At 45.2% G+C, this 25084-nt stretch overlaps 1 protein-coding gene across 7 annotated transcripts in view; it reads left to right on the plus strand.

Moving 5' to 3' along the window:
- The first annotated feature begins 1710 nt into the window (after window positions 1–1710).
- Window positions 1711–25084, plus strand: part of prickle1b (prickle homolog 1b) — a 193933-nt gene continuing 170559 nt past the window's right edge. For 4 of the 7 annotated variants that reach the window (XM_038780074.1, XM_038780082.1, XM_038780075.1 and 1 more), the window contains exons 1-2: window positions 1711–2009; window positions 10342–10537. The gene's annotated coding sequence lies outside the window, so the exon portion shown is untranslated. The remainder of the gene's footprint in view (window positions 2010–10341; window positions 10538–25084) is intronic. The other 3 variants (XM_038780077.1, XM_038780073.1, XM_038780080.1) reach the window with 1 other exon arrangement.

A 25084-nucleotide genomic window follows, 5' to 3' on the forward strand; every position in this document is an offset into this window, starting at 1 on the left:
TGGAGGATGGATGCTCCCATGGGGCAAGAAAGGTCTCGGGAGGGGGTAGAGGCTGGGGGGGGGGGGGGGGGGGGGGGCGGGGAGGAGGGGAGAGGAGGAGGGGGAGTTGGTGTTTACTCACTCGTGCTGCCCGGTGTAGATCGCTGACCTTTTTCCTGCACTGAAGACCAGTCCTCCTGGTCATACTCTCGGTGCTCACAGCTGCTACCAAATCATCCCAGGCAGCATTGGCTTCCCTGTGGCTGACCCTCCTGGACCCACGGAGGAACAGGACATCCCTCCTGGCCTCCACAGCTTCGAGCAACCTCCCAAGGTCTGTGTCCCTTAATCACGCGATGGTCTCATAGGCACCATTGTTGCAAGCTGGCTGGGATTGGCTGAACAAGTGCTGCTTAAGTGCTGCTCAGCCTTATTAGCAGGGGGCTGGTGAGCGCACTGCCAGCGAATCAGCTGGTGAGCCTTCATTTGCGGTGTGAAGCCCGTGAGGCCTCGTTAAGTGGACCGAGCTGCTGGTCTCGCTGGGCCAAGCGCCGGGAAGCTCACGGTAGTGCCCACTCACTACAACACTTAGAAATGTTTCCGGAGAATCACAGCCTGAGAGTGCACTGGGTGAAAATCTCGCTTTTGGCCTTTCCCGCTATTCTCCCAACGCGCCGAGATCAGAGCCGAGCATAATGGGGTGGGAAAATACTGCCCGAGGGCTCAGACCTTTTTGGATATGTCTTTCCCCCAACCTTTGTCCTCACTTCACTTTAGCATTATTGGATTTGGGGTGAAAAACATAAATCACCCACACCTCTCGTTCCTACATATTATTCAGCAAAGCCTTCAGGCAGCATAACATGTTTGTGAACTTCTGGTGAGGATAGATTGTGCTCCACTACCCTCCATGGTTGAATAACCTAGCCACACTAAGGTTTGTAGTACAACGATTATCTCAATAGCATGCAAGAGGGTAACTGCTCTGTGCTAGACTCTGCAACAAAGACTCGATACATTCAGAAAGAAGGAAGAACGTAAACTCGTAGGGAAAATCAGTTTTCTATTGAATATGTAGTTGCAGGTTAGTACTAATGTCGGGTATTAAAAGTGAAAAGAATTCTCAGACTTGGCTAACTGACAGGCCGATATGTTTGATGCCTGCATCACTTGAAGTACTACCAACATTTAAGAACATAGAACATCGAACAGTACAGCACAGAACAGGCCCTTCGGCCCTCGATGTTGTGCCGAGCATTGTCCGAACCAAGATATAATTTATTAAAGCATTTTGCAGTGGAGATCTTTCACGCATTATTGAGACACAAAACACAGATAAAAATCCATGCCCGCACAGTTTTTTTAAAATAAACATTTTATTGAGGTATTTTTGGTATTGTGACAACAAAATAAACAATGTACATTAAACTATAAACAGAGTGCCAAAGCCATCTTTATTAACCCCCTACTCTCAGCTAAACTAACCCCCCTCCCCCCAACTCCCATGCCGCGCAGTTAATCATAAAATTATCATTTCCATCGGGGCAGAGCGATGTGAAACGTCTCTTTAAAAAAAACAGGGGGAAAGCTGCAGAACCATTCCTGTTGCTGAGCTCCTGTTCCATGTTTTCTGTCGAACTGGGTATTTCAGCTTCCTTGGATTGGATTGTATTAGGTGTTTCAGCCAATAGGCAGTCCGGGATGTTAATGTAATTTCAGTCTTCAGGAAAGCTTGTGACCATTATAGGGAAGGAGTCAGAACGAGAGCTGATTATTCAGCCCCTGTAGCAAACTCATCTTGCTGAAAGCTTATCAAGCACTTTCTCATTCCTTTTCAAGACTCACCCTGAAAAATGTCTCCAGTCATTCTATGCTGAACTGACCACCTGGTTTGAGGTGGGAGCAACTCATCCAACTGCGGACAAAGACTTTAGAGCAAATACAACTGTGATCGATTTTTTAACGGAATATTTTAACTGATCTCTCTCTCTCACACACACTCGCCCCCTGCTTATGTCAACTTGACTGAAGTAAGTGTACAAGATTTTTTTCTACCATTTTGTTTTCTTTTGATGTCTGTCTGATAGCTGGAGGAATTTTATCAGTGCCAGCAGAAAAGTTGTATCAGTTTCCATTAGGCTTGATGTTTGCAATTCATCAGGGTAGATGATTTGAATGTGATTGTGGTATGTCAGCCTCCTGTGGGTTTAATGTCACCCTGCCTTCACAGACATAATGAGCTCTAACAGTGTCAGGAGGGAAGGTCCCTTTAGCTACTTGTTGCTATGAAAGGAATAGATTTAATATTAAAAGTTTCAAAGGGACCTTTGTTGACTGTTTTCACTGAATGTGCAATTATTTTAGCATTATTGAACTTTTAGATATGTGCCAGTTTAAGAAAATACCAATCTGTTAAAGCTGAGACAGTGTTGGGGAATTGAATACCTGAGCTCTGTATTAATATTAATTTATGAGGAAACTGTCAAACTAGTGTGATTTATCACGGTATTTTTTTGTGCCTGTTTTAAACTCGAGGTGCTTTGCACCAAGATGTGTTAAGGTCTGTAGGCTGACATGCTGTTGCCGTTTTCCTAAAGTGCCGAGAGTTGGACTGTTTGTCCAAACCAAACTCCAGATGTGCAAGCAGCTGTTGTCTGTCACTTGGGTGATATGCGGTCATTTTCTATTGAGTCCAGCAATTTCTATTACTCTCAGCCACAAATGTCAAGGTTTCGGCCCTCTTGCCATTATCATCAGTGCAAATCTTTTTTCATCCCCATGTAAGGAGAATGAGTGAATTTCCCTCTCTCCCTCCTTACAGTCTGTTGCAATTGTATGTTCCCTTTCTATTATCCTGCAGTGAGGTATATTTGGAATTAAACAGTCAGCTTGAACTAAAACACAGGCCAATGATTCCTGAATTAAAAGGGCTCTGAAAAGGGGTGACACAATGTTTATCAAGCCCTTTCTCTCTGACAATATTTACCCCCACCAGGGGATTGTAAACTTAAACACTGACCATTTATCAAGCTGACTGCCTGGGGTTCAATACAACATGTTTTCAAAATTACTGTAGGCTTAAATTGGCCAAGTCTGAGCTTTAAAGACAGAAATCTCTCTTATACCAATAGTCGGGGTCAGAGAGAATCAAAGTATTTCACACTGCAAGTACAGAAAACTATTTTTAAACACCCCAGAATTGGTAGGGAGCAGAATCACTCGAAGAAAGGAGAGTGTGATGTTTGTGCAGAAGATTTGAAGGTCAGTACCGAATCCTGTTTGCTTTTAAAGAATGTATATATTTCCTTAAAGAACATAGCTGTTTTCTTTCTTGCCATTCTAGCTGTGATTTTGTTTTTGTGTTGGGCATCATACAACAATTAGTTTCTTCAATCCAAAAATTAATCCACTTTTTCTTCAGCAGAGCTTTATTGGTCAGGAGAAACCAGTGTGACTCCTTTTGAAACCGTCTTGTCACAAAAGGCTAAACGGATTAGCGATCCAATTAATTTCATATACTGACATCATGTTAATCCTTGCAACAAGCAGCACTTCTTGTTCAGAACTTGTGATTTATAATAACTAGAAGAGGAGGAGATTGGAAAAAGGAGTGAGGTTTGTGAAACAATGTCACATTACACAAGCAAGCACACAGGTCCTCTGCTGGAAAACTAATGTATTAAAATGTCCTTTCAAATGAGTGGAAGAAACACAACCTATAGGATCTGGCAGCTTCAGTTAAAAGACCCTTCTGTATTTTAAACAAAATTATTCAAGCTTTTAAAAGAAGATATTTTTGTTTAAAAAAACGTATGTTTGAAAGAAAAGTTTGAACTTAAGCAGAACCTTAACACATGATTAAAATATCTCAAAACACAAAGTGTACATGTAATTCATTAGATTTTTTTTTCAAACTTGGTGACTTTTCATGTGGACAGCAAATAGGATATTAACTTTATAATAGTTTATAGTTATGGGGTGATAGTAGCAGATGGCAAAAAGATCTGTTAGTGGCTTACATGGTAAGGAATTATATAATTTAAATTTTTTTCGTGAAATGCAAATGCTTCTAGGCCACTACAAATAGGTGGAGTTACTCAAGTGGGTGGAAACATTAGTTTCCCTTCCATTACTCTCAAGTCTGTGGGCCAGTGCATTTGTGTCAAATCACCACTGTGACCTCAGCATTTCAACTTCCCATGCAGTAGTGCATATAATCCGAATTAATGACAGAACATGACCTTGCTGAATTATGTACATGCGAAGCAGTACTTCGCAAACTATTTTCCAATGTCACCCTATTTTAACTAACCACTATCTTCTCAATGACAATTAAGCATGAGCAACAAATGCTGGCCTTGCCAGCGCTGCCTTGCCCACATGAACTATTAAAAAAAATCTTCAAAATTAACGTGACTCCAGATGCCAGTATAAAGAAAAGAGCAATAAAGCAATATAATAGCATTCACGATACAATTATTAAAGTTCACATGTCACATTTAACAATACACTATATGGATATGGAGATTTGTGTTTATAAACTACTTTGTAAAAATGTTATTATTTTATATACTAATCGAGGTTTAGCCAAGCTTTCTATATTCCCTGGTGATAGAAGACTAGGTCAGGTCCCTCTCTCTAACCTTGACACAAACATTATAATCAACACCTCTCCTCCCCCACCTGAAAATACTCCCCTCTTCCCAATGGCCCCTCTCTCACTGACTCATTCAGTCAGCAGCCCCTCTTCCCCATCCATTCGCCTCACTCACTCTGTAGCCCCTATTTCCAATCCGTTAGCCTCACTCACTCAGTAGCCCCTCTTTCCAATCACCCCTCACTCACTCAGCAGCCCTTCTCCCCAAACCCATCATCCCAGGCCCGATTCCCAATCCTCCCCTCCTGCCAAACTCGGGCCTGGATTTTCGCAGAGACATAATGACTCAGGAGCAATTTAGAAATGGCAGGCAGAACTCGATTCTAGGATTCCCGCCCCTATTCCCGGTACCCTTCAGTTTTTGCTGGCACAGCATAAAGGTGAATGGAGCGAGCTCGTAACCTGCAATCCCATCTTGGCTGGTTCCATTGCATGCCATCTCTAAACCTCCTCCAATTTTCCTGGTGTCGGGCTGGCTTCCACTAAACTCACTGTTCACAATCCGAGAGGAGTTATCAACCATATTCCAGATTCAGAATGCTTTATAAAGGTCAATTCAAAAAGGCTTCGTCATGCCCCTTTATGCCACTTTCATTCCACCCTGCATTCTAACTCAGTCCATTTCAGGCTTCCCACGACTCCTTATAGCCCTGTGCCAACTTATGCCTTCCCACCCACCCCATGGCCTTTTCTAGCCCCCTTGCAAACTCAGTGCTAACTCATAGTTCTCAATGCCCATTCACCCACCCCATGGCCCTTCATGTCAACTCAAGGCCCTGCCATGCTCATTCACCCAGTGCACACTATGTACCGAACTAATGAGCCATATAGTAACACAGGCATTTGTGGAACTGCTTAAAAAGAAACAGCCATTCACAAATCTCTTTTGAAAATTAAACTACTTTTCCTTCAACCCTATTTAATTATCAATCAGACAGACTATTAAAGTATCAATGAAAGGCATTGAACATGTTGGACCTTACATCTTTTGCAAATAAATACTGAGCCATTGACAACATAGACCACAGAAAGGAAATAATTATTACAGCCACTTAAAAATATGAATCAAGACGTTCTCTCCAGCTGTCAAAACAAAAGGTCTGCGAGGAAAATAATTTTGTGAGTGTGGACTCTCAGCCAAGAATATATCATGAGGCTGTGCAGGTCTACTGAAATATTTCTTACACTGGTCTTCATGCAGAATGAGGCTTGGCTGAGAGCTCAGATTTATAAAAGGATTATCTCAACGGAGTTCTGTTTTGACAGCCAGAGATAACTGTCGACTTTGCTTCATTGGCATCTTTTAATCATATCATAAATTTCTATTTCTGTAATTTATTTTGTCAATGTCTCAAAAGAAACATGATTTCTTGCATAAGATTAAGAAGTGTGAAATCTGCTATTGATACTTTGAAGGTCTATCTGATTGACACTTTTATAAGAACAGCAGATCTTTTTCATAAGAAAACCTGTGAAAGGTGTTTTTTCTGAGCAATTTCACACATACTATATTATTACTATATGGCTTATTGGTTCTGTACATAGTGTACACAGGGTGATTTGGCATTGAAGAGCCATGAATTGGTATAAGTTGTGATGGGGCTATATGGAGCAATGGGTGGTGAATGAGTATGGAAGGACCATGCATTGGCATAGAGGCTGTAAAGGGCAATGAGCGTGGTTTGGAGAGTATGAAATGGACTGAGGTGGCAAGGGGAGTGGGTGGGGTGGTGAGTGGCATGAAGTGTGAGGGACAGTGGGTCTAAAAAGTCACAGTATGGCTGCGACAAAGTCCCAGAGAACCGAGGTGGGTCTTTTAACCAGCATGCTTTGGCAATCGGCTACTCCTGTGGCCGTCTGTGCTCTGCTTCCCCAGGGAACCATTCTACCTTGCACCCGCCTCCCCCAGAGGGAAGATTTAATGGCCTTTCTAATGAGTCGGGTGTAGAGAACCAGGAAATTTCCCAACTCAAACTACTCACTTCTACACCAAAAGTCTGAGACTTAGGCTCTGCTCCTCCTCCTCCTGGTCTGCCATGACAGGTGGTGACTCAGGTTCTGATTAATTGTTCCCAGCCTCTCAGAGACTTTGTCACTGCTCTCCCTCATCCTGCCTGGTCTGCCAAACACCAGGCTCTGCAACCCCAGACCAGCCAGCTGAACTCCACAGAAACTAAGGCTTTGCTGGCCCAATCTCACCCAGCTAGCTCAGCCCCATGGCGACTCAGGTTCTGCACTCCCCTGGCATGCTGAACCCCGCAGAGACTCATGCTCTGCTCCCCGACCATCTTGCATAACAAATTCTGCAGTGACTGAGGCTCTGCTGAAACCCCCTCCTTGGCCTGTCAAACAAGAGGGTTTCACCAAGCAGCTAACACCAGTGCATACCCTTCAGGTGAGATGAGTGATGAGTGATGGGTCTGAGCTGACGCAACGCTGATCAGCAGCATCCCGGGTCCTGCTCCAGACCTTGGTACTTCCCAGGTTTCCCTGCTTGGCCACATTGGAGGAAAAGTCGGAATTCTGTCAAACAGAAGTCATTTCTCATCCCTGATACCTTGTCTGACATCAATTAACCTGCCCCAAATACATTATTCCTGGGGCTCCATCACCAATCCTGCATCCTGGGTCTATCACAATATGGCAGTGACGTCCTTTTTTTAGGTGGCACTGCCAGTATTGCTGAGCTGCCAGCCGCTGACTGGCTGGCAGCTTCCTGAGACGCAAAATTTCCCATTTGCATGACAAGGACTTCGAATTTGAACAGATAAGTGCCTGAGTGACACACAATTAAATGGGACAGGGGCTCAGAGTGACCATGGTGATATTGTCACAAGTTCTGAAGCCAATGGATAGGCAAACTGCCACAAGTATTAAATTCCACCCGATGCCAAAGCAGCTAAGTAAGTGTCACGAGCTATTCAGCAAGAGTGCACCTCCAACATAACCCATTCTTACCATGCACATGAACACACAAACACATATGCACACACATCCACACACATATACTTACTTTTATTGTGCACTAGATAGCAATCAAGAATACAAGCTTTAGATAAAACTGCCTTTCCTGAGCTTCAGGCTGCTAAAGCAAATCAGGGATATTCTTGGAATTGAGATCTGATAGAACAGAAGAGAACAAAGAGCATATCAAAATGCCTCCTGGTGTGTTAGCTTCAACAAATAACTGTCACAGTTATTGGATGACCGGAAAACCTATAATGTCTCCCATTCTGAATCCGTACATTAATTTCAGGTGAGAAGGAGGCAAGGACGACTCCTAGAGATTTGAAATCAGTCAATGTAATTCTTCAATCCAGAGATTTGTGCACATTATGCAGGCTGAAACTCTAATGTGGTACTGAGGAAGTGCTGCACTGTCAGAAGTACCACCTTTAAGGTGGGATGTTAAACTGAGGGCCAGTGTGCCCTCTCAGGCAGGTGTAAAATATCCATTGGCACTGATTTGACGAAGAGTTCTCCCTGGCACTGAGCCAAAACTCGTCCCTCAACCAACACCACACAAATTATCTGATGGTTATCACATTGCTCTTTGTGGAATCATACTTGGCACAAATTGGTTTCTGCACTACGTGGGCTAGATTCTCCGCCGCGCCACATTTCTGCAATTCACCCTTGCCGGCGGGGTGTTCTGTTACGCCGGCTAGTCAATGGGATTTCTCATTGTGGGGCAGCTCCACGCTGCCGGGAAACCCCTGGGCGGCTGCCGGCAAAATGGAGCATTCCGCCGGCAGAGAATCCAGCCCCATGGCTTTCAATGGTGACCACATCTCAAAAGTAATTCATTAGATGTAAAGTCTGAAGCCATGAAATGCATGTCTTTCTTTTTCATTGTCCACTAGGAGGCATAGAGAATCAGCCTGCAAATTCCCCTTGCTCACAAACTGTATTTAGAAACCAGCCTGACTTCAGTTCAGAGGTCTCATCCTGGTGGCAGGTAAACCCTATTCTACTGGCACCATGGCAACAAAGATGAGAATGCCACATCTTTTGTGGCCACATAGGCTTTGCACCTTTCAAAATAAACTGTAACACAGGCATTAACGAATGCTCAGACTTTGAATCGGACTTGGCCCGATTAATCCTGCGAGCTCTTGGGTACATTAAAACAAGGAACATCATTTGAACAGGGGGACGGCATGACTAATACTGTCTGTGCTCAGGGTTAATTCTGTAATTAAATTTACAGACAGCTGATTCCACTTTTAAAAATATGTGGCAAGACAACATTGCCTTTCAGAGTGAAAAGTGATAAATCACACTCCTCTGTAGCATCTGCACTAATGAGCTCTGCTGGTAGTAGCAGAGATGTCTGAGAGTAAATCATTTTAAAATCAAGTGTCTGCACAGAAAATGACTATTCATCTTCATAATGAACACTGCTGTCACTAGCTGACTTGGGTCAACTTGCCACATTTCTGCATAAAATTTAACCTGTCAAGTGAAAGGACCTTACAGGGTCAATAAATAAAATATTAGTGTCAGCTGTAAGGGATAGCACAGCAAGAGGGTATCCCCAGGCAAGTTTCAAATGACGAAATTAGGTGCCATTCAATTGTTGCAAGAGGAAATTAATATTCTGTCATTTGTGGTTTTGAGCCATTTTCATAAACTAGGCAAGTACTTCTTTCAGAATATTGTATGAATTGATCATCATGGGTAGGGACACTGTTCGCTGAAGTTGTTCACTCTCCTATGTAAACAGAAGTGCAGCAAAACTTAGATGATGCTTAACAGTGTCCTGATGGCATAACATAGACATAGAACAGTACAGCACAGAACAGGCCCTTCGGCCCTCGATGTTGTGCCGAGCAATGATCACCCCACTTAAACCCATGTAACCCGTATACCCGTAACCCAACAATCCCCCCATTAACCTTACACTACGGGCAATTTAGCATGGCCAATCCACCTAACCCGCCCATCTTTGGACTGTGGGAGGAAACCGGAGCACCCGGAGGAAACCCACGCACACACGGGGAGGACGTGCAGACTCCACACAGACAGTGACCCAGCCGGGAATCGAACCTGGGACCCTGGAGCTGTGAAGCATTGATGCTAACCACCATGCTACCGTGAGGCCCCAGTTCCAACTGGAACACCAGTTGGAGCTCAGCAAAGATAAAAGGGATGATAGCAGCCTCCTGTATGCGATAAAATCAACATGCATGATCCAGAGATGATCACCAGTGACTCAGGTTTTTGCACATCTTCAGAGAACTTCGACTCGGAAACAAACACATTCAGAAAAATGGTTCTGTTGTGCTGCTTCCAGTCATCTGTGATACCGCCAAAACTGGAATTCTTCCCTCCTCACCACAAAATTGGGCAGCTCCATCTTCTACTCGCTTCTCGCTGATCTTCAAATTTGCTGGCAGCAGTCTTGGTGATGGATGAGGTACGCACTGGATTTGGGCATGAATGCAAATCAATGTTCCTCGGATGTCAGTATGAGCCTGATGGCATGTTGACCCCATCCTGAGTAGCATCTGGACCAAAGGTAGCAAAAGCCCTTTTAAGACGTCTTGAATGCTGCGGTTTATTACGTTCTAGTACGTTGCAATGATTGAGTCAGTGCACCAGAGAACATCTAGTTCGTGACCAGTTAAGATTGATTAAATTCCATTAAACATGGGAAGGAAAACAATACTAATACTACTAAACTCTGAACTGTTAATAACTAGATTATGAGAGCTAACACTAAACACGACTATCCGTGACGACTTCTAACCCCGGACTCTTCGAGGCTGCAGTGTTACGTGGTACATCTCTACTACCACCTGCCGGTTGGAGGTCTGACATGTTAACGTACAGAATTGCTTCTGCATATCATCACACAGTGTAGCAACTGAGCAGTTTGCTGCATCACACAGAGTACAGGTAAGAGTTGAACATGTTGATTTAAGACTCGAATCCTGAGTATGTAACATCAGATAAGGACATCATTTACTTCCCTTAACGATATTGGCTGTCTTTTACAACAGTCCAACTGCTTCATGGTAACTTCCACTCAATTCAAATTCTCGTTGCCAGATTTGAATTCACATTATAAAGATTAGTTGTCAATTAACAATACCACTACATTATCGTACTTTGAACCACAAACATGTGTGCAAGATATACAGTCCGCCCAGGCTCCACAATTGTCCTGTGCATAGACCAGGTGTGTGTTAGTCATTGTGAGAGAAATCATTTTTTCCCCAGCACTAATCACTCTGTTTGGGGCTGAACTCTATGTCAGGATTTAAATATATTGCAAAAAGAATAATTTGCTTAATGGCTGGTGAACATTCCTAGCTATACGAACTGGCAGGAAAGCAACAAAAAAAGCCTTTGCCCAAGGGGTGGGGGTTTTAGAGGAGGAATTTGGTGTGCCACAATCTGGGCACACATGGAGAGGTTATGCCTAGAGAAAAAAACATATGTACATTAAATATATATTTATATGCCTACTTCTTGTGTGGGAATAATGCACTTTATAGCTTTAGCTACCTTTTACAAGCACTTAATCACGTTTTCAAATTATGAGATGAGATGCAAGCCAAACTAAATCCTTTGTGCGTTCAACATTTCTTTTTCCAGAGCAGGCCAATCAGTCAGGAGGGTACAATTGAATGGAAAACAGCTTTAACATGGAAACTAACTAGGGATAAGTTACCGTGGCACTTAAAATGGAGTTTGAAACACACACTTTTGATTATTAATCGTTTTCAACAAAGGTAGAAACTGAAACAATATTTTCCTCACAGAAATTGGAATTTGGAGTCACAGTTTTCATTCAGAATTAGGATGAAATGCTTCACCTGGCAGCTGCTACCTCTACCATTTAAAACACTTTGTAGATTCGCACATGCGTTTATTGAGCCTGAGGTTATGAAAATATAAATCAGTTTGAAGCAAAGGTAGAGGAGGCTATAGTGTTGTTGGTCTGCTCTTGGGCCCCAGGATCTAAGGGAATTCAGGTTTGCTCTGAGGGAAAAAAGCATTTTTTAAGTTGCCAAAGATAATTTTGCCTCCACCACATTTTGTTGGATAACATTGCAGACACGCTTGCCCCTCGCTGTGGGTTACAGACATGTGGGTTAGTGCTGTGCAGAAACATGATTCTGTTGTTACAGTTGCTCTAACGTTTACGCAGAAGAGGCTGGCCTTGAAAATCATGTCTGGCTTTCTGATTTACAGCACTCAGAGGATCCGTTTCACCCACTTCCTGGCCATCATTTTATTTCACTGAGAGATGCCCTTTAGCTCTTTGGGATTTTTACTGTCACAGTTGGTGTTATAACTGGATGGGAAGATCCCAGAATGGAACCCTCCCTCAGTGTACCCGAACAGGCGTCGTAGTGTGGTGACGAGGGGAATTTTGCAGTAACTTCATTACCGTGTTAATATAAGCCTACTTGTGACACTAATAAAGATTAGTATGATTATTATTAAAATACAGTAACTTTTATGAAACGTGGAGGAACAGAGTCACAGGGCCGCTAATTAGTTTTAACAAGGAAAAAACATCAATTAAATATGAAAAAAATTGGATTATGACACAATACACCTTTACTCCCTACTTAGCTTAATAGTTTTAAAGGTTTTAGGATTAACATGGCATCAGGTGTTTGAATTACCTATGAAAGCTGTTGTCCGACTTTAAATCTTCAAGTGTCTCCTTAATTCAAAACATTTTGTTTACTCTTCTTTGAATTCTTCTCAACGATACCCTTGGTCTCTGTTCACTTAACTCTAAACGTCTTGGACACTTCACTGCATTTCACGGTGGCACGCTGGTTAGCACTCATGCCTCACAGCGCCAGGGACCAGGATTCAATTCCCACCTTGGGTCACTGTCAGTGGGGAGTTTGTATGTTCTCCCCGTGTCTGCATGGGTTTCCTCCGGCTGCTCCGGTTTCCTCCCACAGACCAAAGATGAGCGGGTTAGGTGGATTAGCAATGCTAAATTGCTCCTTAACTTGCAGGTTGGGTTAATGGGATAGGGTGGGTGGACGGGGAGTGTAAATGGGTAGCTCATTCAAAATGGTCGGTCCACAGTGGATGGGCCGAACGGCCTCCTCTGCATTTGTAGGGATTCTGAGTTCTCTAGTTTCCTTAACTAGCTGCACTTTAGATTTCCAACATCTGTTTTCTTAATCATTATTCCATAGTCTAGCTTTTCTCCTAGAAAGGCTGAGAGGCTTCTAAAAACCAACTACTTATAGCAGAGCTGTGAGAGCTGAATCCTCTCTCACTGCCTATGTCCAACTGTAATCAAATTAGCTAAACTAAAACTTAAAAGCTCCTCTACCTTACAAGGCCCCAGTTGTTAAATAACCACTGCTGGTTTATTTATTCCTCACCTCATCCCATAACTCTCTCCTAAGCGCAATAGAAGCAGAGTTGAAACTTAACCAATCCCACACATTCAGAACCATTTGTCCAGTATAAATCTAACTATAAATTTTACCCTTGCAACCATAGAAACATTAAATTAAACAAACTTAAAACTGTGGGCACAATTCAGCGAACTTGAAATGTTTGGCAGGGTGATTCTTGACTGCTGCAGTGACGCGATTCAATGGCACTTTGCCGGGTTTTTTTGCCTCGAGGGGGTTTCTCTCTGCTCAGGCCACATGAGGCGCACTTCGAGTGATTTCCTGCTGGCATGCTGATCAAAGGTGCCAGGCTGAATGTACCCAGGTGCCAGGGGGAGTGCCAGGATATCACCCTGCCCTGTCCCCACCACTCAGTGGTCTCCAATGGCCTGCGAGACCCCTCGAGGTGCCGTTACCCCGGTCCACATTTGCGTGGACCAGTACTAAACTGCATACTGGCAAGGTCTTCCAGGCGTGGCAGTTGAGTCACTCGGCATCAAGATATTTATGGCTCATTTAAATCCCAGTGAGGGAGCGATCCAGATCACGCCGGGCAGAGTGAATCAGGTGACCCACGATCGGCCTGGCACAGAATCCAATTTGGGGCACTCGCACGATTCACTCATTGTGCCCGGGTCCACCTTGGCGCAATGGGGTCGCTGAATCACGCTCAGTAGCTTATTTATAATGTTTACAAGTGCAAATATAAATCCCTTACAACTATCTTTGGTTTCCTAACAGGATCTATAAGATTTCTGCATGCAGAGCAGATTGTTCCCACTTTATTTGAGTCCATATCTCTTCTTTCACAGCTATGCCTTTTCAATTCTGACTAGCATTTGCTCAAATTATTTCCAATTAAATAAATTATTGGCATTGTCAGGCGTGAGCATGTGCCAAAGAAGATTTCCAAACATATTTCACAAATGAAACAATGTAAATGAAGCTATTTAATTGCATGCGATTCTATAATTTCCACTCTTCAGATAATGCTATCTGTTGTATAATTTCACTGGACTGTATAAACTGAAAGCAGGTTGCAGCACAATATTCTGAGAGCAATAGGCACTAGACTGAGGCCCGAGTTATGCCCTGTTGAATTTGAAACACTGCCGTTTTTGTAATGAGCTCTATTATGGGAGAGTTGCAGGGTTCAAATGTGCAGATAGTTGAACTCCTTATGCAGTAAATTGACTGTTATGTTCAATGTTGCTTTAATTGGAAGTCTGAAAGAAAACCTTTCCACGTTCAATTCATAAACTACATGTTTCCACTTTCCTGGATTGCGCTCCAGTGCCTCTCGCTCGGTGCAGAAGCATCAAGGACAGGCAAGTGAAATTTTACAGGCAAAGTATAAGGGTGAGTTGGACACAAACCCTCCCATTTAATTAAAAGCAGAAAATGGGTTAGCACTGCTGCCTCACGCCGTGAGGTCCCAGGTTCGATCCCGGCTCTGGGTCACTGTCCGTCTGGAGTTTGCACATTCTCCCTGTGTTGGCGTGGGTTTCGCCCCCACAACCCAAGAGATGTGCAGGGTAGCTGGATTGGCCACACTCAATTGCCCCTTATTTGGAAAAAAAAATGAATTGGGTACACTAAATTTTTAAAAATAAATAAAAGCAGAAAATGCCAGAAATACTCAGCAGTCTGGAGGGAAAAGCAGAGTTAACCTTTCGGATTGATGATATTTTTTTGTCTTGCAAAATGGTGTGTGTAAGTCACCAGAATATAAAAACAGCATCGTGCGGATGCTGGAGATGCGAAATAAAAACAGAAAGTGCTGGAAAAATTCAGCGGGTCTGGTAGCATCTGTGGAGAGAGAAACATTCTGTGAACAGAGTGCTGGCTGAGGCGGGGAAACCAACGTGCAGCTCTCGGGTTGCACAGTCAGGTTTTCTCTCCAGATCCTCTGGCCCTCTGTGCGCAGAAAATTTGGTGGGGTGGTTTTCAACGTCACTCTGGTGGGAAGGGGCCTGCCACAGCTGGTGACAGTGGCTCCACAGAGATCAGGTTGCCATCCCCCACCAATGAGGGGAACACATTGCCCTCCCACACAAGCACCGGGCAACCCAGGAAAAGAGGAATCACCCCACACATGAACTGGGAAACAAACCCCTCGCCCACTGATAAGGGGAGCTCCCCCACTCCCATAAGCACTGGGACAACCTCCTTCCCAATGGAGATACCCAGAGGGCCCGCCTCTGGTACTCCCTATGGTAGTGCAGGTGTAGGGTTCAAATATGCAGATAGTTGAACTCTTCAGTAAATTGGCCTTTATGTTCAATTTTGCTTTAATTGGAAAGCTGAAAGAAAAGCTAGGGTGGCACTGCCAGGGTGTCAAGGGAGAGTGTTAGGACATTGCCCGGGCATGTCCCTGTCCCCCGGGGGCGCACCTGGCAGGTTCCCCTCATCTGTTTCACGTTTTGCAGGAACAGTTGTAAATCTCACCAATGGGGGGGGGAGTTTGGGTAGGGGGGGAGGGAGGGGGGACATATATATGTAAATCTATTCAAATAGGTCCAAATGAGGTTCCACCCAGCAGTCACGTCACCGGCATGGGGCAGGAAAAATCACTAAATGAGATCTCGCCACCGAGATTCTCGTTTCACCAGTCTCACAAAGTTTTCTGCCGGCATCGCCATTTTTGCACGCAGCAAACACTGGCAGACAGTTCCTCCCCCACCTCCTCCAGTGAGTCCAAAATGATACTTCTTCAGTAGCTATGTCTGTTTTCAAAGCCCAAAAATTGTTTCAAACCGGATTGCCTGTTAAAATAGAGAGGGCAGGAAACGAACCTGGGACCCTGGTGCTGAAGAGCAACAGTGCTAACCACAACGCTACAGTGCCGTCCAGCTGTCCGTCGGGCAGGAAAACCAGAGGATAGCCCATTGGCTGCACTGTTGGCTTCCCGCACCATATTTTTAGATACTTTAGCTTGGCACCTGGGAAGTGCCATCCAGGTACCCTGGCAGTGCCACCACTGCACTGCCAGGGTGCCCAGGTGGAAGAGTCAGGGGACAGGCCCGGGTGGACCTTGCCACTTGGATGGGGCTGCCCGATGGCCTCCCTAAGTTGGGGAGGTGAAAGAGGTCGCTAAAGTTGTGGGGGTGATGAAAACGGGGGGGGGGGGGGGGGGGGGGGGGGGGGAGGATCAGGGCTACCGGACAAAATCATGCCCTGATCTGTGAGCAGCCTTTCCTGCTGGAAAGCAAATAGTTCTAAGTGTGGCCTTGGCACAGAGAGTAAAAACAACTATGTTGGATAGTGAGATGTTTCTCGGCGTTACAATCGTGGTGAAATATCCCGCTAAATTCGCCCGACAGCGGACTTTAACTTCTGTCCACTGAATCGTGGCCATTATATTGGTCTCCACATCCAGTCCATTGATATAGTGACCATTGATATAGTGAACAGCTGTGGCCCAAGTGCTGATCTTGCTCTACCCCACTAGTCAAGGTGCCAATGATGTGGTGAGGATTGCATTCGCTGGGTGGCATGTGGCACAGTGGTTAGCACTGGGACTGCGGCGCTGAGGACCCGGGTTCGAATCCCGGCCCTGGGTCATTGTCCGTGTGGAGTTTGCACATTCTCCCCATTTCTGCGTGGGTTTCACCCCCGCAACCCAAAGATGTGCAGGGTAGGTGGATTGGCCACGCTAAATCGCCCTTTAATTGGAAAAAATGAATTGGGCACTCTAAATTTATCTTTTTTAAAAGAAGTCTTTATAGACCACATTAGCCCTCATCAACCCACTTTGTTATCTCACCAGAAAGCTCCATCACAATTTGCCTTTAACAAATCTATACTGTCTTTCGTTAATGAATCCACATTTGTCCAAGTGACTGTTAATTTTGTCCCAGATTATTGTTTTGCAAAGCTTTTTCACCACCGAGGTTAAACTGACTCTGTGAGGGATCCTCCATCCCGGCAGCTGGCCAATGGGGTTTCCCATTGTGGGCATCCCCACGCTGTCGGGAAAAATGCGCTGCTGGTTAAGCAAAGGATCCCACCGAGGGAGAATCTAGCCCTCTTTTTTTTTGAGCAACATTTTCAATTCTCCAATCATTTTGCAACACCCCAGTGTATAAGGATTGGAAGATAATGGTCAGTGCATTTGCGTCTTCTGCATTCCTGGAATGGAAAACAAATTATTGAGTACTCTAAATTTTAAAAAAAACAGGATTGCATTCGAATGGAACTATTGTAATGATGAAGGTGGACGTTGTTGTGAAAGTGAAAGAAAACAATCTTGGTGTTGGATAGCATCTGTTACATCAGTGTTTACAGCACAGAAACATGCCATTTGGCCTATCTAGTCTAATCTTGATGGCCAAAGAAAGTGTGTTCACAGTGCAGCCAACAGGTTGAGTATCAACCCGCAACATCCTTCCAGCACACGTCAGTGGCAGATGGTAAGCACGGAAGAGACTCCTGGTCAGCCATTTTTGATGCAGAGTGGCACCCTCAAGCTAAAATCTCTGACGACAGTACTGGACAGTACTGCCCCGATCTTCCCCATCCCCCAACCCTGTTTTTTAATCCCCTCCCCCAACCTTGGGGAGGCCCCCGGGAATACATAGAATTTACAGTGCAGAAGGAGGCCATTCGGCCCATCGAGTCTGCACCAGCTCTTGGAAAGAGCACCCTACCCCTTACCCAAGATCAACACCTCCACCCTATCCCCATAACTCAGTAACCCCACCCAACACTAAGGGCAATTTTGGACACTAAGGGCAATTTATCATGGCCAATCCACCTAACCCGCACATCTTTGGACTGTGGGAGGAAACCGGAGCACCCGGAGGAAACCCACGCACACACGGGGAGGATGTGCAGACTCCGCACAGGCAGTGACCCAAGCCGGAATCGAACCTGGGACCCTGGAGCTGTGAAGCGATTGTGCTATCCACAATGCTACCGTGCTGCTCCTCACCCAATACCTTACATCCTCACCCAATACCTGGTTAGGCCCCATGAATTGAATTACCGGCATTGCCAACCTGGCATCTGGGATTCCTGGAAGTGCCACCTAGACAGTGCCACGGTGGCACTGACAGGATGCCCGGGTGCCATGGGGAGTCCAAGGGTGCCACCTTGCCCCGTCCCCAACCACCTGGTGGTTTCTAATGGCCTGGGCAATCACCACATATACCGTTATGACTCGCAAAGTCTCACAGGTGTGGCTGTTGAGTACCGTGCGCTGGGAGACTCTGGCGAACGTATATTTAAATGATCCGTACAGCTCATATAAATATGCTGATCTGGGTCACACCCAGTGAGGGTGAGATCCAGATTACGACATCTCGCGAGATTCCATTGGATCTCACGAAGCATGTTAAGCATGCCAAATCTTCCTAGAGGTCCCTTAGGGACCGATGAATTGGAATTCATGTATAGGATGGGAATAGAGGGATTCGAACACCAGAAGTGTGGAAGATTTTAGTTTAGACGGGCAGCATGGTCGGCGCAGGCCGAAGGGCCCGATCCTGCGCTGTACTTTTCTTTGTTCTTGAATTGTGCCCGTACGTATGATTCTTGTGAATCTTTTTGCTCCTTCTCAAATGCCTCTATATTCTATCAATACTATGGAGATCTGGGGTGGGATTCTCTGTCCTGCTAGGCCCATTTTCTGGCACAGTGTGCCCCCACCAAAAGCGGGATTCGCTGTTCCTGCAGTCGGCCAATGGGGTTTCCCATTGTGGCCACCCCACACCATTGGGAAACACTGGCATCTGGGATTCCTGGAAGTGCCACCTAGACAGTGCCAAGGTGACACTGACAGGATGCCCGGGTGCCATGGGGAGTCCGAGGGTGCCACCTTGCCCCGTCCCCAACCACCTGGTGGTTTCTAATGGCCTGGGCAACCAACCCATATACCGTTACGACTCGCGAAGCATGGCATGTGTGGACTGCCAGCAGAGCGGAGGATCCTGCAACGGAGAATCCAGCAGCAGAACTGTGCACAATGCTCCTCGTATAGTCTAGCAAAGGTTTTGTACAGGTTTTACATGACTTCTCTGCTTTCAATTATACCCCTTCAGAAATGAACCATTGCACCTTGTTTGCTTATTTTATGGCCTTATTAGATTACCAAACCGATGAACTGTACAACAAACCTGTTTGTTTCTCAGCTTCCTTTAAACAGACAGGGTCAGAATTTTGTGGAGGAGGTGATTGGTAAAGTCAGAAAACTTCCTTACCCTCCTTTAAACAGTCATTCACCTGCCAAGGTTTTGTTCCAGGGAGGCAGGGGGAATAGGATGAGGATGGGCCTACTACTATCAGAGGTAGGCCCAAAATGACATTAGAGGGTAATGGGTGACCAGACAGGTGAGCAAGAAAACTCACTTCCATTACTGGGATATCAGTAGTTTTTTTTTAAAGTATATTTATTAGGATTTTACATTTTTGCAAACAATGCAACAAATTACAAAATAAATACATTGCAGTAAGCAAGGAAAAAATACAGAGGATCAAAACTTATAACCAGCTCAATACAATAATTAGACATAGCTAGATGCCTCTAGAGGCCCCACCAGAGGTCAAAGGAGAACAGGATAAAGACCTGAAAACTTGTCAAAATGGTGCACACTCTCCCATGATGCATCTGCTCGCAATTACCACGAGAGTTCAGGATAGATTTTCCACGCCACGTTCGGACACGCACCATTATCTATCTCCCTCAACTCTAGCAGTACCAAAGGCATCAATGACAAGCCACAGCCTCATCTGCTCAGATACAAAACCATCTGCACCCATGCAGGAGCCATAGAATGAATACAGTGCAGAAGGAGGCCATTCACCCCATCAAGTCTGCACCGACCCTCTGAAAGTGCACACTACCTACTCCCACTCCTCTATCCCTGTAACCCCACCTAACCTGCACATCTTTGGACACTAAAGGTTTATTTAACAAGGCCACTCACCTAACCTGAAATGAAATGAAAAATGAATGAAAATCGCTTATTGTCAGAAGTAGGCTTCAAATGAAGTTACTGTGAAAAGCCCCTAGTCACCACATTCTGCACTTCTTTGGGAGGAAACCCGAGCACCCGGAGGAAACCCATGCAGTCACGGGGAGAATGTGCAAACTCCACCCATGTTTGACATTGAACCCGGGTCTCTGGCGCCGTGAGGCAGCAATGCTAACCATTGTGCCTCCGTGCCGCCTTGGTTTCTTTAAATCCACTCTTACAAAAGAAAAGAAAACAAAGGAAATACATGAAAACCCCAGTTCTAAAGGGACGTTACACATAAGAACATAAGATGTAGAAGCATAAACCACACAATACAACTTAACCAGTCTCAATGGTATGGTGAGTAAGTTTGCAGATAACACAAACATTGGTGGTATGCTAAATAGTAAGGAGTAATAACCTCAGAGTACAGGACAATATAGATGGGCTGGTGAGCTGGACAGAAAAGTGACACATGGAATTTAATCCTGAAAAGTGTGAGGTGACTACAGTGGGAGGACTAACAAAGCCACAATGAACAATAGGATGGGAAGTACAAAGGACCAGAGGTACCTTTGGGTGCAAAGATTCCTGAAGGCAGCATAACAGGTAGATAAGGTGGTTAAGAAGGCAGATGGGATACATGCCTTTATTAGACAAGGTATGGAATTCAAGATCTCACAACATTTAAGAAGCATTTAGCTAAGCACTTGAAATGCATTAGAATACAAGGCATGGAACAAGTGTTGGAAAATTGGATTAGAATAGATTGGTGCATGATGGCCAGCGCAGATACGATAGGGCAAAGGGACTCTTGCTGTGCTGTAAAACTCTATGACTCACTGATCGTACATTCCTTGAAGAGACAAAGTTCTATCTTCACACTGAGAATATCCTGCATCGTGGGTTTTTTTAATCATAGAATTTACAGTGCAGAAGGAGGCAATTTGGCCCATCGAGTCTGCACAGGCCCTTAGAAAGAGCACCCACTTCAGCCCACATCTCCACCCTATCCCGGCAACTCAGTAACGCCACCTTACCTTTTTGGACACTAAGGGCAATTTATCATGGCCAATCCACCTTACCTGCACATCTTTGGACTGTGGGAGGAAACCCACGCACACACGGGGAGAACGTGCTAACTCCGCACAGACAGTCACCAAAGCCGGGAATCGAACCTGGGACCCTGAGCTGTGCAACAAGTGTGGACTAACCACTGTGCTACCATGCAGCCCCAGGGTATTCACTCCAGCTCCAGAATATTCACAGCTCCAGTTGTGTGGCATTTGCCACCATGGGTGGCACAGTAGCACGGTGGTTAGCACTGTTGCTTCACAGCACCAGGATCCCAGGTTCAATTCCCGCTTGGGTCACTGTCTGTGGGGAGTCTGCATGTTCTCGCTGTGTCTGCGTGTGTTTCCTCCGGGTGCTCCGATTTCCTCCCATAAGTCCCAAAAGAAGTGCTTATTAGGTGAATTGGTAATTCTGAATTCTCCCTCACTGTACCCGAACAGGCGCCGGAGTGTGGTGACTAGGGGATGTTCACAGTATTTCCACTTCATTGCTGTGTTAATGTAAGCCGACTTGTGACAATATATTTTTTTTATAAATCTAGAGTACCCAGTTCATTTTTTTCAATTAAGGGGCCATTTACGTGGCCAATCCACCTACCCTGCAGATCTTTTGGGTTGTGGGGGTGAAACCCACGCAAATATGGGGAGAATGTGCAAACTCCACAAGTGACCCAGAGCTGGGATTGAACCTGGGACCTCGGCGCTGTGAGGCAGCAGTGCTAACCACTGCGCCACCGTGCTTACATGACAATAATAAAGATTCTCATTATTATTAAATGGGACAGATTTCAAACCGATCCAGTAACTCAAAATTGAGCATCCATGAGGAACTGTGGGCCGTTACCAGAATTGCATTCAACCACAATCTGTAATCTCATGGCCCAGCGTATCCCCTCACTTATTCGTTACCATCAAGCAAGGGATCAACTCTCGTTCAATGAAGAATGCATAAGAGCAGGCGAACAGCAGCACCAGACATACCTAAAAATTAGGTGTAAACCTGGTGGAGCTACAATTCGCAATTTAAACAACAGAAACAGCATGTAATAGACAGAGCTAAATGATTCCACAACCAACAGATCAGATTTAAGCTCTGCAGTCCTGCCACATCCCGCCGTGAACAGTGGTGGACAATTAAACAGCTAACTGGAGGAGGAAATTTCACAAATATTCCCAAGTTTGGTGATGGGGGGGCAACACATCAGTGCAAGAGACAAAAAGCATTCTTGCTGTCCCAGCAGTGCCAAAGATCAGTAATGGGCGCTGTTGAGACTGCAAGCAGTTCCACAAAGAAGACATCATGGACTCGGGTGTGAGTTGCGTCTGGGATTTTTGAGCGGGGAGCGATCAGGCACCCAAAGACCAGGCGGCGAGCCGCAAAGCGGGGCTACGATCTGAGTGGAGGGTGCCCCACAGGGCACCAATAGATGTATACCCCTTTCCTTCCTGAACATTTGCCAACTTTGGTTAAAAAAAAACCTTCTCACTGTCACCTGCGAAGTGTATTATGGTAGTCGAGGTGGGCTGATTGGCCATTAATTGGCCACTTACCCACGCCCCAGATCGGGTCAGGGGTGGGCTCCCTACCCGTCATATTGTACATGCCACCTGCCGAAAACACACATGGTCGGGGTGGTGGTGGTGATGGAGAGGGCGTGGGTAAAATCCAGAGCAATGAGTGAGTTAGTTGTGTTGTGGTAAGAAGGTTGGGGCGTTACAGAGTGTATTGGCAGCGGAAACAGAATTCGGAGTTAACAAGAGAATTGTTGAGGAAGTACGTTTTCCAAAATTGCACATGAGGATAGTGGAGTTGGAAGCAAGCTGAGAAATATGGGTGTTAGGACAAGGGAGACAAGGTACTAGTAGTTAGAATTGATTTGTCAGTGAGTTAATTTTGAGGCACTAATTTTTGCTGGAATCATTAGCAAATCTTGCAGAAAAAGCCACATGTACTAAAGCTGTTACTTATTTTGGATTGCATAAAAACATAAAATTGTGCAGTAACTTTGGGCAGAATCCCCCCCCCCCGCCTACCTACCCCACCCCATGGTGGGTTTTCGCGAGGCAAACACGGCTTGCCATTAGCCGCCGGCAGCACGAGCCAGCGAAAGAAGACTGATGAAGACAGTCCAAATCAGAATCTGAGAATAAGTTGCTGCAGGTGTTTCTGTTCGTGGTAGATAACATTGGTGGGTCTACTAAAGACCAAGTTGAACAGGTTCTGCTGCAGTTGTGTGCCACTTGCGGTGAAGACCATGGAACTCATGTTGGATGTGCACTGCTGTCAGTTGGGGACCAGACTAGCTTCTAGCAGGGGAGCTGAAATTCCTCGTGAGGAAGACAGAGTTTGATGAACTTTATGACCAACCGCACACCATCCAGACTTAGAACTATGACACCATTCCTTCATTGTGGAATTCCCTTTCTAACCGCACTGCAAGTATACCTACACCAGATGGACTCCAATAGTTCAGTAAGGCAACTCACCACCACCTTCTCATGGGCAATTCGGGTTGGGTAACAAATTTTGGCCTTGCCAGTGACAAGAAAAAGAAGTCCTAAGTTTGCCTTTACCATTTTACTGGTTTGACCCCACATCCTTGATTGATTAATTGATTGATTTGATTTATATGTCCCGAAGTACAGTGAAAAGTATTTTTCTGCAGCCGAGGAACGTATGCAGTATGTACATAGTAGATACAAGAATAATCAACAAAGAACATTGACAAATAGTACATCGACAAAACAGTCATTGGTGACAGTGCGGAACAAGGGGCCAAACAAAGGAAACAGAGCAAATACATGAGCAAGAGAAACATAGGGCGATGTGAATAGTGTTCTTACAGGGAACAGATCGGTCCGAGGGGGAGTCGCTGAGGAGTCTTGTAGCTGTGGGGAAGAAGCTAATCCTATGTCTGGATATGCGAGTCTTCAGGCTTCTGTACCATCTGCCTGATGGAAGGGTCTGGAAGAAGGCGTTGTCTGGATGGGAGGGGTCTCTGATAATGCTGTCTGCCTTCCTGAGGCAGCGAGAGATGTATACAGAATCAATGCGGGGGTCCAACTGCTGTCCAACTCTCATGATTTTGTTTACTAATCACCGTGAGAACGACCGAAAGGGTCTCAGTGCAACCACATATCAAAGGAAAATCAGTGGTGAGGTTTTCCTGCGTTTGATTGCTATTTTGGATCTCCAATGAGGAGCTAGTCTATGCTGCACCCAGGATTTGTGTCTGGACTCAAACATGCAGAATGGCCATTGGGTGAAGAGCTTCATTGCCTTCATTGGCCAGGTCATTGAGTATAAAAATTGGCAGCTGTATAGAACCTTAGTTAGGCCATACTTGGAGTATAGTGTTCAATTCTGGTCACCACACTACCAGAAGGATGTGAAGGCTTTAGAGAGGGTGCAGAAGAGATTTACCAGCATGTTGCCTGGTATGGAGGGCATTAGCTATGAGAAGAGGTTGAATAAACTTTGTTTGTTCTCACTGGAACGAAGAAGGTTGAGGGGCGACCTGATAGAGGTCTACAAAATTATGAGGGTCATAGACAGAGGAGATAGTCAGAGACGTTTTCCCAGGGTAGAGGGGTCAGTTACTAGGTGGCATAGGTTTAAGGTGAGGGCAAGGTTTAGAGGAGATGTGCAAGGCAAGTTTTTTACACAGAGGGTAGTGGGTGCCTGGAACTCGCTGCCGGAGGAGGTGGTGGAAGCAGGGACGATAGTGACGTTTTAGGGGCGTCTTGACAAATACATGAATAGGATGGGAATAGAGGGATACGGACCCTGGAAGTGCAGAAGATTTTAGTTTAGACAGGCAGCATGGTCGGCGCAGGCTTGGAGGGCCGAAGGGCCTGTTCCTGTTCTGTACCTTTCTTTGTTCTTTGTTAATACCTGTGGCACCATATTCTTGGAACAGTCAGTGGGATATATTTTCAGTTTAGCATCTGGGCATAAAACTGGCAATGGGGATAGGCCACCTGTTACTCTAAATAAATGGCAGGCAGTTATATATGGTCTATCCACAGGACACC

This window comes from Scyliorhinus canicula, chromosome 20 (assembly GCF_902713615.1).
Source record: "Scyliorhinus canicula chromosome 20, sScyCan1.1, whole genome shotgun sequence".
NCBI lineage: Eukaryota > Metazoa > Chordata > Chondrichthyes > Carcharhiniformes > Scyliorhinidae > Scyliorhinus > Scyliorhinus canicula.